General features: G+C 38.6%; 1 protein-coding gene across 11 annotated transcripts in view; it reads left to right on the top strand.

Moving 5' to 3' along the window:
• The window catches only part of DICER1 (dicer 1, ribonuclease III), a 72318-nt gene that overhangs the window by 5322 nt on the left and 53930 nt on the right, over positions 1-13066 (top strand). For 4 of the 11 annotated variants that reach the window (XM_019746178.3, XM_019746157.3, XM_019746195.3 and 1 more), the window contains exon 2: positions 6011-6115. The exons of the other annotated variants lie outside the window; for them this stretch is intronic. The gene's annotated coding sequence lies outside the window, so the exon portion shown is untranslated. The remainder of the gene's footprint in view (positions 1-6010; positions 6116-13066) is intronic. 11 annotated transcript variants of the gene reach the window in all.

The raw sequence follows: 13066 nt of genomic DNA, 5'->3' as shown, positions 1-13066 counted from the left end.
AGGCTAACCCTGAGAGTTGTGGTGGTTCTTTCTTAGTTGACAGCTCAATGTGTGCAATAAAGTAGGGATTTTAAAAACACAATGGGAAATTCTTTGAGAGGTTGAATATGTCAGCAAATCAAGAGAGGATCTTAATTAAAATTTTTTGAGGAGGATCTCAATTTAAAAACTGATCTTGAAATGATGTAGAAAGCTTCTTTGATTAAGGAGTTCGATCAATAACCCTTTTTGAAGGGGGAAAGAAAGGCAGTAGACTTCTTTGATTTTTTGAGATTCCAGGATTTCTGTCTTCCTTTTATTGGCAACAGCCTAGGAGGGCAAGATGAGCACCATGGCCCCAAAGACTTGAATGGCCTCTCCTCTTAGGCATCCTGCTGCACGGCCTTCACTCCTGGGTAGCTTCAAGTAGTGGAATTTTAAGCTTTTTCAACTTTGCAAAATTAAATATGAATATTTTATTATAACGCCATAGGGATCTTTAAGAACAAGCATTTGGTGTCAGAGAGACCAGTGTTCATATTCAGATTCCTCCAGTTTATAGCTGAGGAACATGAGTGTATGGCAGCCCCTTCGAGTCTCAGCTTCATCATTGGTAAACGGGTCATAATAGTACCCACTTGAAGTTGTGAGAAAAAAAATAGTTTATTAAGCTCTTAACCTAATTCTGGCACATAACTACCATTTGATAAAATTTGGCTGATGTTTTTAATTTAAATATGTATGCTAGAGAAAATTATGCTAGTCGCAATGTGATTAGATTATATTACAGTTATTTCCTCACAAATTATTATTGAGATGTATGTCGAATATATCTATAATGGGAGACGAAAAAGAAAAGAGGGCTTTGAGAGCAATAGTCCATAGACTAGTTTTCTATATCAAGAATTCTCTCTCTATACTGGATCCACTGGTCCAACTGTTTTAGTGATACCAAGTGTAATAGTGCGTTAAATATTGCTAACTTTCCCCAAATACCATTAGGTTGTTCTTCTATTATGCATGAATAAATGCATCATTCTTGAATCTCTATTTTGAACCAGTTTGAACTTTTTATCTATGTGTCAGATGCACTTGCTATGGGCCAGTGGTTTTTATTTTTTGGAGACTACTGATTTGATGAAAGATATGAATCTTACACCCCCCCCCAAATGTACATATTCATAATCTTGTATAAAATTATAGGAGGTACAGGGACTCCCCCTAACGCTATCCATAGATACTTGATTTTTAGGCTATGTCTACACATATAAAGAAATAGGTTTAACTAAGGAACAGCAACAGAATGCCGGATAGTTGAGGCATGAGTTCCGTGTGATTGGTGGAACCGAATGAACAGTGGAAAATAATGAGTGGTTAGGAAACCTGTGTGCTAGTTTAGTTTCACTTGTAAATAACTAGCCAGGTGTTACGGGAAGGCCACCTTGGCCTTTCTAGACTTAGCTTTAATTTTCTCACTAGTAAAATGAGAAGATTTACACGCCTTCAGGCTGTCTTATAGTGTGTAGTCTTTGAAGCACCCATATCAGTCCGGGACCTCTCCGTTTCAAGCTGAGGATCTAAACTAAACAGGAGACGTGGAAAAGAGAGACTGCTATTTGCTGTGCCTTCAAGTTTGTATGTATAGTGACCAAAAGAAAGTACATGATGAATTGTGAGATGTTCTGAGCAGGAAAAGTAAGATGAAAACTCTGGGAAATAGCCTTAAAAAGTAGATAAAGGCAGATTTTTCCTTGACTGGATGACAGAATCTTTCAGACAATTGGGTCTTTCATCCTCTATCTCTGCATCTGGTACAGCTTGGTAAATGTTTGTTAATGGATTGAGAATCTGACAAACTGAAGTCAAAACGATGACGCTCAAGCAACCCATTGAGAGGCCTGGTACCATTAGTGAGACGGAAGGTGCCTAACAGGCAGGCACCCGGAGTGTAATTTTAAAAGCCTTTACTTTGTGTATAACACTGTACTGAGATTACCTAGCCTTTTTCAGTCTTGTTTAGCTAAACACTGAGAAGAAATAAAATACCCAATTTCTAAATCTTTATTCTGTATAATAAATTTAAGTGGCTTATTAATCTTTGACCAAATACAGTTTTGGGTGTTTTAAGGAAAATACAGGATTTTGTTGATAAAAAATATATGAACTAGTACTAGGACAACCTAAATTAGACATTTCAATGCTGCGGTATGTAAATTGAACTGGAGTTAAGGCAAGCTGTAATTTCTACATACTACTGTATTAGTATCTTAAAAGGAGTAATTCTTTATTGCTTATATAATATAATATGTAGATTTTAGTTTGCAACCCTTCTTCAATAGAATATGTGAAGTAAGGCATTGCCAAATGGTGCTTTCCTTTTTGAATACTTCTGTAAAACCTTTCCATTGACATAAGAAGAGAATTCTGAAGGAGAATATTGTTTTTACACTGAATTTTTATAAACCTCTAGCTTTTCCCATTTCTGAACATTAGGGGAATTCCAGAAGTTGTTTTACATATATAAGTTGGGTCCATTCTTTGGCCAACGATAGGAAAATAATTTTCTTAAAGTTTCTTTAGCATGCACACAAACATATACTCACATAACACACACCTATACATACATGTTAACATGTATGAAATCTGTGTCTTGCCTCAGCAGCAAATGCTCTGGCAGCATGCTTACCTGTGTTGTCTGTATTGAGTGCAGACAAAGTTACACAGGACATTGTAGTTTCCATTGTTAATTTAGCTAGTTCATTTCACTGTGTCTGAACCCCCTTTATGATAATCTCTCTTAAAGTAGCACTTTTCACTAGAGAAAGAAGTCATTATGTAGTGTTTGTATCAAGCAGTAAGTCTTTGGCTGAGTGGAATAAAAATCCTGGAAAAAATGGTGAGACATATAGTTAGTTACTGTGTATTTATTGAGTACCTATGTCCCTAGACTAGAAAGGCCAAGAGAAAAGTCAGTGGACAGAGTTCATTTCAGTTGCTAAGGCTTTACAATGACAGCAATATTTACTTAGATGGAGATTCAGTTGAAAATAAAATACTCCGCTGTTTTGCTGCTGTTAATCTGAATTGGGGCCACTCTTTTCAACCCCTTGGTGACATCAAAAGGAACATATCCAGATGTGCAGCTTATTTTGACTGGCAGATCAGTGTAAATAGATACCTCCTTTGAGACCAGAGTGTATTACATGTTGTGGAAATAAAAGTTTGAAGTCAGACAAAATTTTAAGTAGAATTCCACCTCTCCCATTTATTAGTCAAATGGCTTTGGGTAAGTTATTTTAAATTTCTATAAAATGGAGTTGATACTTAGTGTTGTTGTGAGAAAAATATTAAACCAGATAATGGAATTTTTTTAAGGAGGGCACAGTTCACAGTGGCCCGTGTGGGGATTGAACCGGCAACCTTGGTGTTATTAGCACCACGCTCTAACCAACTGAGCTAAGCGGCCACCCCATGAATTCTTTCTTTTCTTTTTTTTTTTTTTGAGTGTGTTTTTCCAGGACCCATCAGCTCCAAGTCAAGTAGTTGTTTTAATCTAGTTGTGGAGGGCGCAGCTCACAGTGGCCCATGCAGGGATCGAACCGGCAACCTTGTTGTTAAGAGCACCGCGTTCTAACCAACTGAGCTAACTGGCTGCCCCCAGATAATGGAATTTAAGTGCTCAAAAAAGGTAAAATTTCTCCCTTCCCCTCTTACTCTGGGAGTAAATGGTAAATGAAGAATTTTTATACGTTATGCTAAGGATTGTTTTCTTCTCTTTTAAAATAATCTTTAAATGAAATCAAATTCACTTCATATACAGCAAAGTGCATAAATCTTAAGGAGACACAAAGTGCGCACACCTGTAACCAGTGCCCAACTCAAGGAGCAAATATGCCCAGTATTTTGTTTTTTCAATAGACATTCAGTATCATATTCTCCTCTGCCATCTTGACCCTGCCCAGTATTTTATAAGCTCCTCTCAATGCCTCCTCCCAGGTACCCCCGAAAGAGTAATCACCATACCACTTAAGTAGTTTTTCTTATTTTTAACTTTATAGAGTAGAAATCATACAGCGTGATTTTGTGGTGGGCTTTTGTGTTGGTTTTCTTTCAGTTAACATTTTGTTGCATCATCTAGCCCTCTTATATGGACATGTCAGTATTGGGTATTACATTGTTGGGGGACATTGGGCTTTTGTGAATTTATGGTTGTGAACATTCTAGTGCATATTTTTGGGAGTATGTACATATTTCAGTTGGGTATACACTTAGGAATGGAAGTACTTGGGATACAAGTTATGTATATATTCAGCTGCAGCAGATACTTCCAGTTTACGATTCTCCCGGCAATATATGAACGTTCTCTAAGCTCCACATTCTCTCCCACACTTGATATCGTCTGTTGTCTTCATTTTAGCTATTCTGGTGGGCATGTGGTAATAGCTCGTTGTGGTTTAGTTTGTATTACTCTAATTGCTTATGAAGTTTATTGAACATTTTAATGTCCTGTGTTGTGAAATCCTTTTTGCCCATTCTCTAGTTGCTTGTTTTTCTTATTGATTTGTAGGAGTTTATATGTCTCCTACTCTGGCTTGCCTTTTCACTCTCTTAATCAGATCATTTAATGAACAGAAGATCTAATTTTGATGAAGTCCAGTTTGTCAGTTTTTTCTCTTTCTGATTAGTGTTTTTATATTTTTTCTAAGAAATTGCTGCTCACTCCAAGGACATGGAAGTATTGGCCTATGTTTTTGTTCTAATAACTTTATTGTTTGACTTTGTACGTTTAGATCTATAATCTAACTGGCATTGATTTTTGTGTGTGATGTGAGGTGGGAATCAAGATTTACTTTTTCCATCTGGATACTCAGCCTAGCTTTTATTTGGAAGACCATTCTCTTCCCTCCTGTACTATACAGTATTGTTTTTTGCCATTAGTTAACCTGATATATGGGCTTCCATATTTTATTGTGTTTCATTGTCTATTCTTGTGCCAGCACCCACACTGTCTTAATTATTGTAGCTTTATACTAAGTCGTAATAAATTGATTTTTTTTTGAAATGTTAAGCCATCTTTGCATTCCTTTGACAACCCACAGCTGGTCATGATGCATTTTCCTTTTTATATATTTCTGGATTTAGTTTGCTAATATTTTGTTCAGGATATTTACATTTTTTGTTTGAGAGATAGGTCTGTAACTTTACTTTTCTGTAATGTCCTTGTCAGGTTTTGGTGTCAAGTTTATGCTGATCTCATGGAAAGAGCTGAGAAGTATTCTCTCATTTCTGTCCTTTTGAAGAGTTTGTTTTTCAGATTGGAGATATCCTTTCAATAGCTAGAAGAATTCACTAGTGAAGTTGCCTGGGCTTGGAGTTTTTAATAGTCAATTCTTAAAAATCCATTTGCTTTAAAAACTATAGGCTTCTTCAGATATTCTCTTTCTTTAGATGTTAACTTCGGTAAATTGTGTTTTTTCCCCAAGGAATTTGTCCACTTCATCTAAAGTATTTCCTTGAATGGCCACTAAGAAATAATTGATACTAAAATTAATCACATAAAACTTTATTCCATTTGGAAAAATTAAACTTTCTAAGAGATCATTAAGTAATATAAAGAATACTCTTTGTTGTGGTGTATGGAAGAATAAACAGTGGTTAATTGCCAGCTAAATTAGGTTTTTTATGCTCTTAGAAGTTAAGCAGAAGCATGAGTTACGTAGACAAAGTTAGTTCCCTGAAAACTAATTATATTCAAAAGTATTTAAAATCTGTAATTAGATTGGAAGCTAAATTTTTTATCTTTGACCAAAATTTACTTTGGATTAATCCAACTAGTGAATTATAATTTAATATATTCTTTGTTAGTCTTTGAAGGATTGTTTCTAAGTAATAGTAAAAATAAAAATAAGTGAAGTATAATATAGAAGTATCTTAACATTTTGGGGTGGGGGGACGATCAGTATTCATATGGCCTCCACTTAAGGGTCAGCTATCAGTGGTGAGAATTGTCAGTATTTGTTTATTTATGCAGAGTTCCTGCTTCTTCCTGGCACCCCAGTTGGTTCCGAATATGCGGATTTACTGTCATTTGCTGAAACTATTTCTGAAAAAGTGACACTGGAGCTGAGACCTGCAGGTGAGGAGCAGTTAGCCAGGCGATGGTATGGGCAGAGGCTGTGGGGTAGGAAAGAGCTTGGTGGCGGTTCTGAGAGAGCCTGTGACTGGGGGGAGGTGGTGGAGTTACACAAGCCCAGTCAGAGAGAGAGATGCAGGGACATACACAGTAAAGATTTGGGATTTTTGTCCTAAGTGCTAAGGGAATCCATTGATGGTTTTGAGCCGTCTGGCTGTGCTGGTGTAATTCATTATCTTTCTCATAGCTAGAGCTGCACGATGCTTTGAGCCCACGAGTGCTCCTTTGTTTTTTTTCTCACATTGATGCTTGTTGTTAGTCCTTGGCAAGAGGGTGAGTCTGGCAAATAGCAAATATATACAAGGTGTGATCAAACAATACAATGAATGTTTAAATAAAAAAAAATTATTACTGTAAAAGACACGTACTCAAAATACTTCTTCCTTTGAACACACTTTGCCATCATTCTTGCCACTTTCTGAAGCAGCTCTGGAAGTCCTCTTTTGTGAGTGTCTTTAGTTGCACTGTCGTGGCTGCCTCCATGTCCTGAGTCATTTTGACTTTGGGGAAGAGCCAGAAGTCCCACAGTGTCAGATCTGGTGAATAAGGTGGATGAGGACACACTATAATGTTTTTATTTGACAGAAATTGCTGTACCAGAAGCAATGTGTGACATGGAGTGTTGTCATGATGGAGGATGATTTACGGCACACTTTAAAACACACCTCTCAACCATAGCTCACACCCGACTGACTGCACTGAACAAGTTGAAACTTGTCACACACTTACTCAGGTTTGAGGCACTGCTTCCCGTATTGAAGATCCCTGCCTTTCTGTTGGGTGGCACTCGGCAGCAGCATTCACTGTATGTTTTGATCACAATAGGAAAGGCTCTGTGTCACATATCACTTCTGGTATGACAATTTTTGTTAAACAAAAACATTATTCACCGGATCTGACACTGTGTGACTTCTGGCTCTTCCCCAATCAAAATGACAATGAAAGGTAAACGTTTTGAATCAATTCAGGAGGCAGCCACGACAGCACAACTAAAGACACTCACGAAAGAGGACTTCCAGTACTGCTTCAGAAAGTGGCAAGAATGATGGGATAAGTGTGTTTAAAGTGAGATGGAGTATTTTGAGATGCAATGTGTCTTTTCTGTAATAAACTTTTTTTATTTAAACATTCAGTATAGTTTTTTATCACACCTCATACTTACACTTTTAGTGTTGCATCCTGTGAGTGTAACGGTGTCTGTTTGCCATTCAGACAGTTCACTTACTGAGTAGATCCCGTAGAGATGCCAGACTTGAATCTCTGCAATAAGGTGTAAGCAGATGTGGAAAATTCTGAAGTACACATTGGGCGTCCTGGTGGCTTTGCTCACGTTCAGGCAGTACAGGATGTTAAAAACATACTAGCTTGCAGGATATGTAGCTGCCACTTTTGTCCTATGGGTTCCTTCCTTTTTTTTTTTTTTTTTTTTTTTAAGGGTATAAATATTCTGAAAGATGAGAGTCTGCAGTTGTAGTTTTGGTTCTCTTCCCATTCTTTGTAGTCCCAAAATTTGGTAAGAAAGTAACATACTCTTCCTTGACCTTCAAGCTGAGGCCTCAGAGTGTAGTTTTGTAAAGCTCTTGCAGTGTCTGAGCTGCTCCCTCCAATACCTGCAGTTGTTTTTCCACACCAACAGCCTATCAATTTTTTTAGTGATTTGCATATTTGACTTGCTAATTAAATGAATGTGTTGTGGATTATGTAAGGGGAGAGCAAGAGGAGCCAGGGGCCCACAGCTTTGTAGGTCCCGTTATAGAAATGAGGCTGAGACTCAGAAGGCGAGGCCATTAGTCCAAGGTCTTGCAGGTAACAAATGTTCCTCTTTCCTGTAGAGAAGACATTCCTTTTCTTGGTTACAAACACTGCCTCTACTCATACTGGTTTGCCTGGAACTGTCCCTGTTTGCACACCGGAAGTCCTTGGCAGCTACTAAGTGTGGATCTCTCAAGTGGAAATGTGTAGTGGGCAGGCAAGGATAGCACATCCGCGTTGATGGCGCCACTGACCATACTGATTGGTTCTTCCAGGGTTGGGGTCTGTGTGTGGGTGGTTCCTGGGGCAAGGGACTGCCGGCGCGCAAACAGGGGCAGTCTCTTCCTTGTTGTATTTCGAGGTTCCTATCTGTGGGCCTTGGATATGGAGTTAGCGGTTCTTGGACTGAGGTTAATTAGGTGAGAACCCTTGGTATATGTACTGAGAATAAACAAGCAGAGGCCTGCATGTGGCTTGAAGCCGACAGGATTGGGTTCAAACTGCTGTACAGCTATACATAAGGCCCTGTGCGATCTAGCTCCTGCTTATCTACGTTTCACTGTTTCACCCTTCTGTAGACAAGTGCTCCAGCACGCTGCTGGAAGTTTCCTCAACTTGACCTGCCTCGTGTCTGTTAATGCTGTTCTACGTGCTGTCCCCCGTGCTCTGTGCCTCCCTCTCCCTGACTAGTGCTGCTGGTACTCAGGTCCCGTTCTCGCTTTCTCCATAGCACAAATTTGCATTACGGATATCTGCTCAGTAAACATTTGTCGAATAAATGAATGAATAATTTAAGGGGTAGGAGGTAGAACAAAGGTTTTTAAGTGAATTAAAAACCTTTTTATACTTAAATATTACTTTTTATACTATTCTGAAATAAAATTGGGTAAGTTCTGTTTTTCTGTATTCTACTGATAGCCAAATACTATATATCAGTATTTAATAGAGTTTTGTTTTTAACTTTATGTTTTAAAATACTTCAAACTTACAAGTTGAGGAATAGAATTCCCTACATTTACCAATAGTTAACATTTTAGCACATTTGTCTTCTCTCTCTGCATATCATTGTTATTTTCCTGAACATTTTGAGAATAAGTTGCAGGCATTATACTCTTCACTACTAAATATTCGAAGTATATTTTCTAAGAACAAGAACATTCTTGTACACAACCACAATACACTTAATAAATTCAGGGAATTTAACGTTGATAATGATATTTAAATTTCACCAGTGTTCCTGTGGGGAGGCAAGAAAAACTTTTCCTCTGTGCTCTAGGTCAGTGGATGGGGACTGTGAATTAGGCTTACAAAAGACAGATTACCGAGAGAAAAGGTTATTGTGCGTGCACAAAGGTCAGTCACAAGAAGAAGTGAAAACCCAAAGAAGTAGTTAAGCTTGAGAGCTCAAATCCCATTTTAATACAGGGTGATAAATTGTGGAAAAGTGACCAGACAAAGGAAAAGCAGTCTGGACTTGTAGGGGTGGTCAGTTGTGGCAGGTAAACCTTGGAGGGAAACTAATGGAAGGTAGGGGTTGTTTTGGTTAGGTTTGTTTGGCTAAGTTCTGCTTTTCTGTCTTCTGCTGATAGCCAAATATTATATCTCAGCATTAATAGAGTTTTGGCCATGGGGTGTCCAGTGATGGGCGTCGTCTCCTCTTCCTGGTACTGGGGGGTGGGAGGGGAGCACTTTCGCAAAGGGAAATTCATGGCCTGCTTTTAGGCAGAAAGGGAGAGGGCGGAGGATTCCTCCTGTGTCCACTGTTTCTGTATTGCCTTCAGCTCAAAATAATCCTTATGCCAAAGTGACATAGTGGGAGGTGGCGTATCCTGATCCCTCTTCATGCCAGTGTCTTTTATTGCCATTTTCCTTCCCTAATACAAGAGTCAGTCCAGGAATGTGCGTTGCAGTTAGTTGTCTCTTTGCTCTTTTAATCTGATAGTGTTGCGGGAAAGTAGGTTCTTGGTGTCCCTGCCAGAAAGAATTCAAGGATGCACCACATAAGGCAAGTGGCCGTGAAGTCACTGAAAGAAGGAGGACAGTGCACTCCCAAGGTGGTGGGAGCGGCCGGGCGGGAGAAGAGCACCTGCCCCGGAGAACAGAGAAGCCTAGGAATTTATTATTTCCAAGATGAGGGCAGGAAATAGTCAAGATTTAGGGGTGGTGTTACGGGCGTTCCCAGCTGCATCTTTGTTGACCTTTCCTTCCTGTTGGGAGGTAGGATTCTCTTGTTCTTTATTTGGCTTTGGTCGGAACTGTCATGGTACAGGGGGTGGAGATTTTGCTAAACCACAATGCTAATAATACCGTGTTTCCCCCAAAATAAGACCTAGCCGGACAATCAGCTCTAATGCGTCTTGTGGAGCAAAAATTAATATAAGACCCAGTATTATATTATATTATATTATATTATATTATATTATATTATATTATATTATACTGGGTCTTATAGTAAAATAAGACCGGATCTTACATTAATTTTTGCTCCAAAAGATGCGTTAGAGCTGATTGTCCGGCTAGGTCTTATTTTTGGGGAAACACGGTATTATAATCCATTATAATTAGCTGAAGTTCACCTTGAGGGGCAAGACGGCATCCTGGATCTGCTCTCGGCCACTGAAATCTGGTTCTGGCCATTCTGGTAACTGAACTTTTCTTAAGCGTGACCTCATTTCCTCCCTCCTTTGTCTCCCCGCGCCTCCCCCTTCCCTTCCTCCTCCCTCTGTCCCCACGGCCCTATTCTTTCTGCCTATAGTTTACAATCGTTTCTCAGTGTTTATCTTTTATGATGCTGACATTTTTGAAGAGCACAAGCCAGTTGTTTTGTAAAGTGAATCTCAGATTTGGGTTTCACGTTTTCCCATGATTAGATTCAGGTTTTGCACTTTCGTCGGGAAAACTGCATAAGTGATATTTCTCAGTTCACGTTAGGAGATACATGTCAGTTTGTCTCTATTGGTGATGTTAACTTTATCACTTGAGTTAGGGTAAAGTGGTATCTCTCATGTTTTTCCAGTGAAAAATTGTAATTTTCATTTGAAATAGTAGGTAGTCTTTGCAGCGATACTTTGAGACGATGTAAATATTTTTTTGTAACCTTCACCCAATAGTGTTAGCATCCATTTAATGCGTCTTGCCTCAGTTTTACTAATGTGATGGTTAAAAATAGTGATTTTCTTTCTGTCATTCCTTCTACATTTATTAGTTGTCATTGGATAGAGTTTTATCTGGATTTTAAACTAAGAAAATAGTTTCTACAATGAAAAAATGATGAGAAGTATTACTTAAGCCTTTGGATTTTCCCGGTTGTACCTGAAACATTAGAGCTTTAAATTGTTGTTGAAATGTTTTCAAGGTTAGTGTTCTCGACTAGGTGTTTCCTCACTAAGAAGGATTTATTCAGGGAAACGAAAGGGTTGCAACCCAGTTGTTGTGGACACGGCAAGCCACGTGCACACTCTGGCCTGCGCACCAAGATGGAGGGGTATTTATAGAAGGAAAAGGAAGAAGAAGGAAGGGGAAGGTAGAACCTCAGAGCTCTATTATGTACATAGAGTTTTTCCATAGGGTTCTCGTGTGTAGGGTTCTCATGATTACATAGAGTGCGAGAACTTGCATAAGCCCTGGCGTCTCCCGTGGACCTTTCCAACTGATTCTGTTTGCGTAAAGTCCCAGTTAGTCTTTATCGGTGTCAGAACAGGCTGCATAGTACAGAAGACACTTTTGTAGTGGTTGGGAGTTAACCAGGAAGGACTAGGGTGGGAGGAAGAATGTAGTGGGGTGATCTCAAAATTATCATTGTACAAATTGATGCCTCTTTAGCGTCGGTAATTTCAGGTCAGCCCTGAACTTTTCTTTGTAGGGGTTGGGGACCACGATGGGGGCATTAAACTTAACAAAATAATTTGGATTGTTTAAAGTCTTTAAAACGTAGGAAGTATTTCAATTGAATTTTTTTCTTTGACCTACAAAAAGATACATGTTAATTTAAGGTGAGATAAATTAGGTTTATTCTCAACATAGAATAATTAATGAAAATATATTTATGGATATTTCCAGTTTTCCTTGAATTTAGTGTAAGTCAAGTATGAGATTATTTTTCATTTCAAAGATCTTAGAAGTTTGGGGTTGGGGGAACAGCAATAGCAAGAACATCTAATAAGGCACAGAAGATATAATTAAGCCCTGGTTTGGATGGTATAGATAGCCCATGTGTATGGATCAGAGTGCAGTCAAATGATGGAGGTTTTTAGGGAAAACTTGGGGGTGGGGCCCCAGAAGGAGAAGCTTCCCTGTGAAGATTGGGATATACCTGTCATGGTATTCTAGGAAAAGCAGACAACATTAGGGTTACTCATATTGCACACAGCCTGGAACTTTTAATGTTTGCTTTCCTGGCTCAACATTGATTAAACATCCATCATACTCAGCAGTCTCTTAGGCTCATTTTGTCGGGACTGACCCCTCTTTGGTATTAAAATGTCCATGTTATACTGTATTAAAATCACTTGACATAGAAAATTGTGGCCCCTTTGTCCTCATGGATGGTCTTACTTGATGTAAAAGATAGGCAGAGATAGTGGTGAGTTGAGTAAAATTCTAGCACTTGTTGAACAATGTTTTTATTGAGTCAAGTACAGAAAGCTGGAATCAAACATTAACCTTAAAATTCACCTTGAGAGCTAGTGGTGTGTTAAGTATTTACCTCTCTTGAAACAAAACAGCAGGGTAACTGTCATCATACCGTGTTTCCCCGAAAATAAGACCCAGCCGGATCATCAGCTCTAATGCGTCTTTTGGAGCAAAAATTAATATAAGACCCGGTATTATATTATATTATATTATATTATATTATATTATATTATATTATATTATATCTATTCTTATATTAAAACAAGACCGGGTCTTATATTAAAATAACATCGGGTCGTATATTAATTTTTGCTCCAAAAGACGCATTAGAGCTGACGGTCTGGCTGGGTCTTAGTTTTGGGGAAACACGGTAGGTAACTGAAGAGGAGGGGCTGGTTTCTATGCCATTTTGATGAGTGGGAATGTTGTCTTTTTAAGAAGTATTCCAAGTAAGTGGGCCATTGGCTGGCAGCCTAGATACTTTTTATATGGAGATTTTGATTCGTGAGA

This window comes from Rhinolophus sinicus, chromosome 3 (assembly GCF_057876585.1).
Source record: "Rhinolophus sinicus isolate RSI-liver-muscle chromosome 3, RSI-T2T, whole genome shotgun sequence".
Lineage (NCBI taxonomy): Eukaryota > Metazoa > Chordata > Mammalia > Chiroptera > Rhinolophidae > Rhinolophus > Rhinolophus sinicus.
This window is presented reverse-complemented; position numbering and strand designations above follow the sequence as displayed.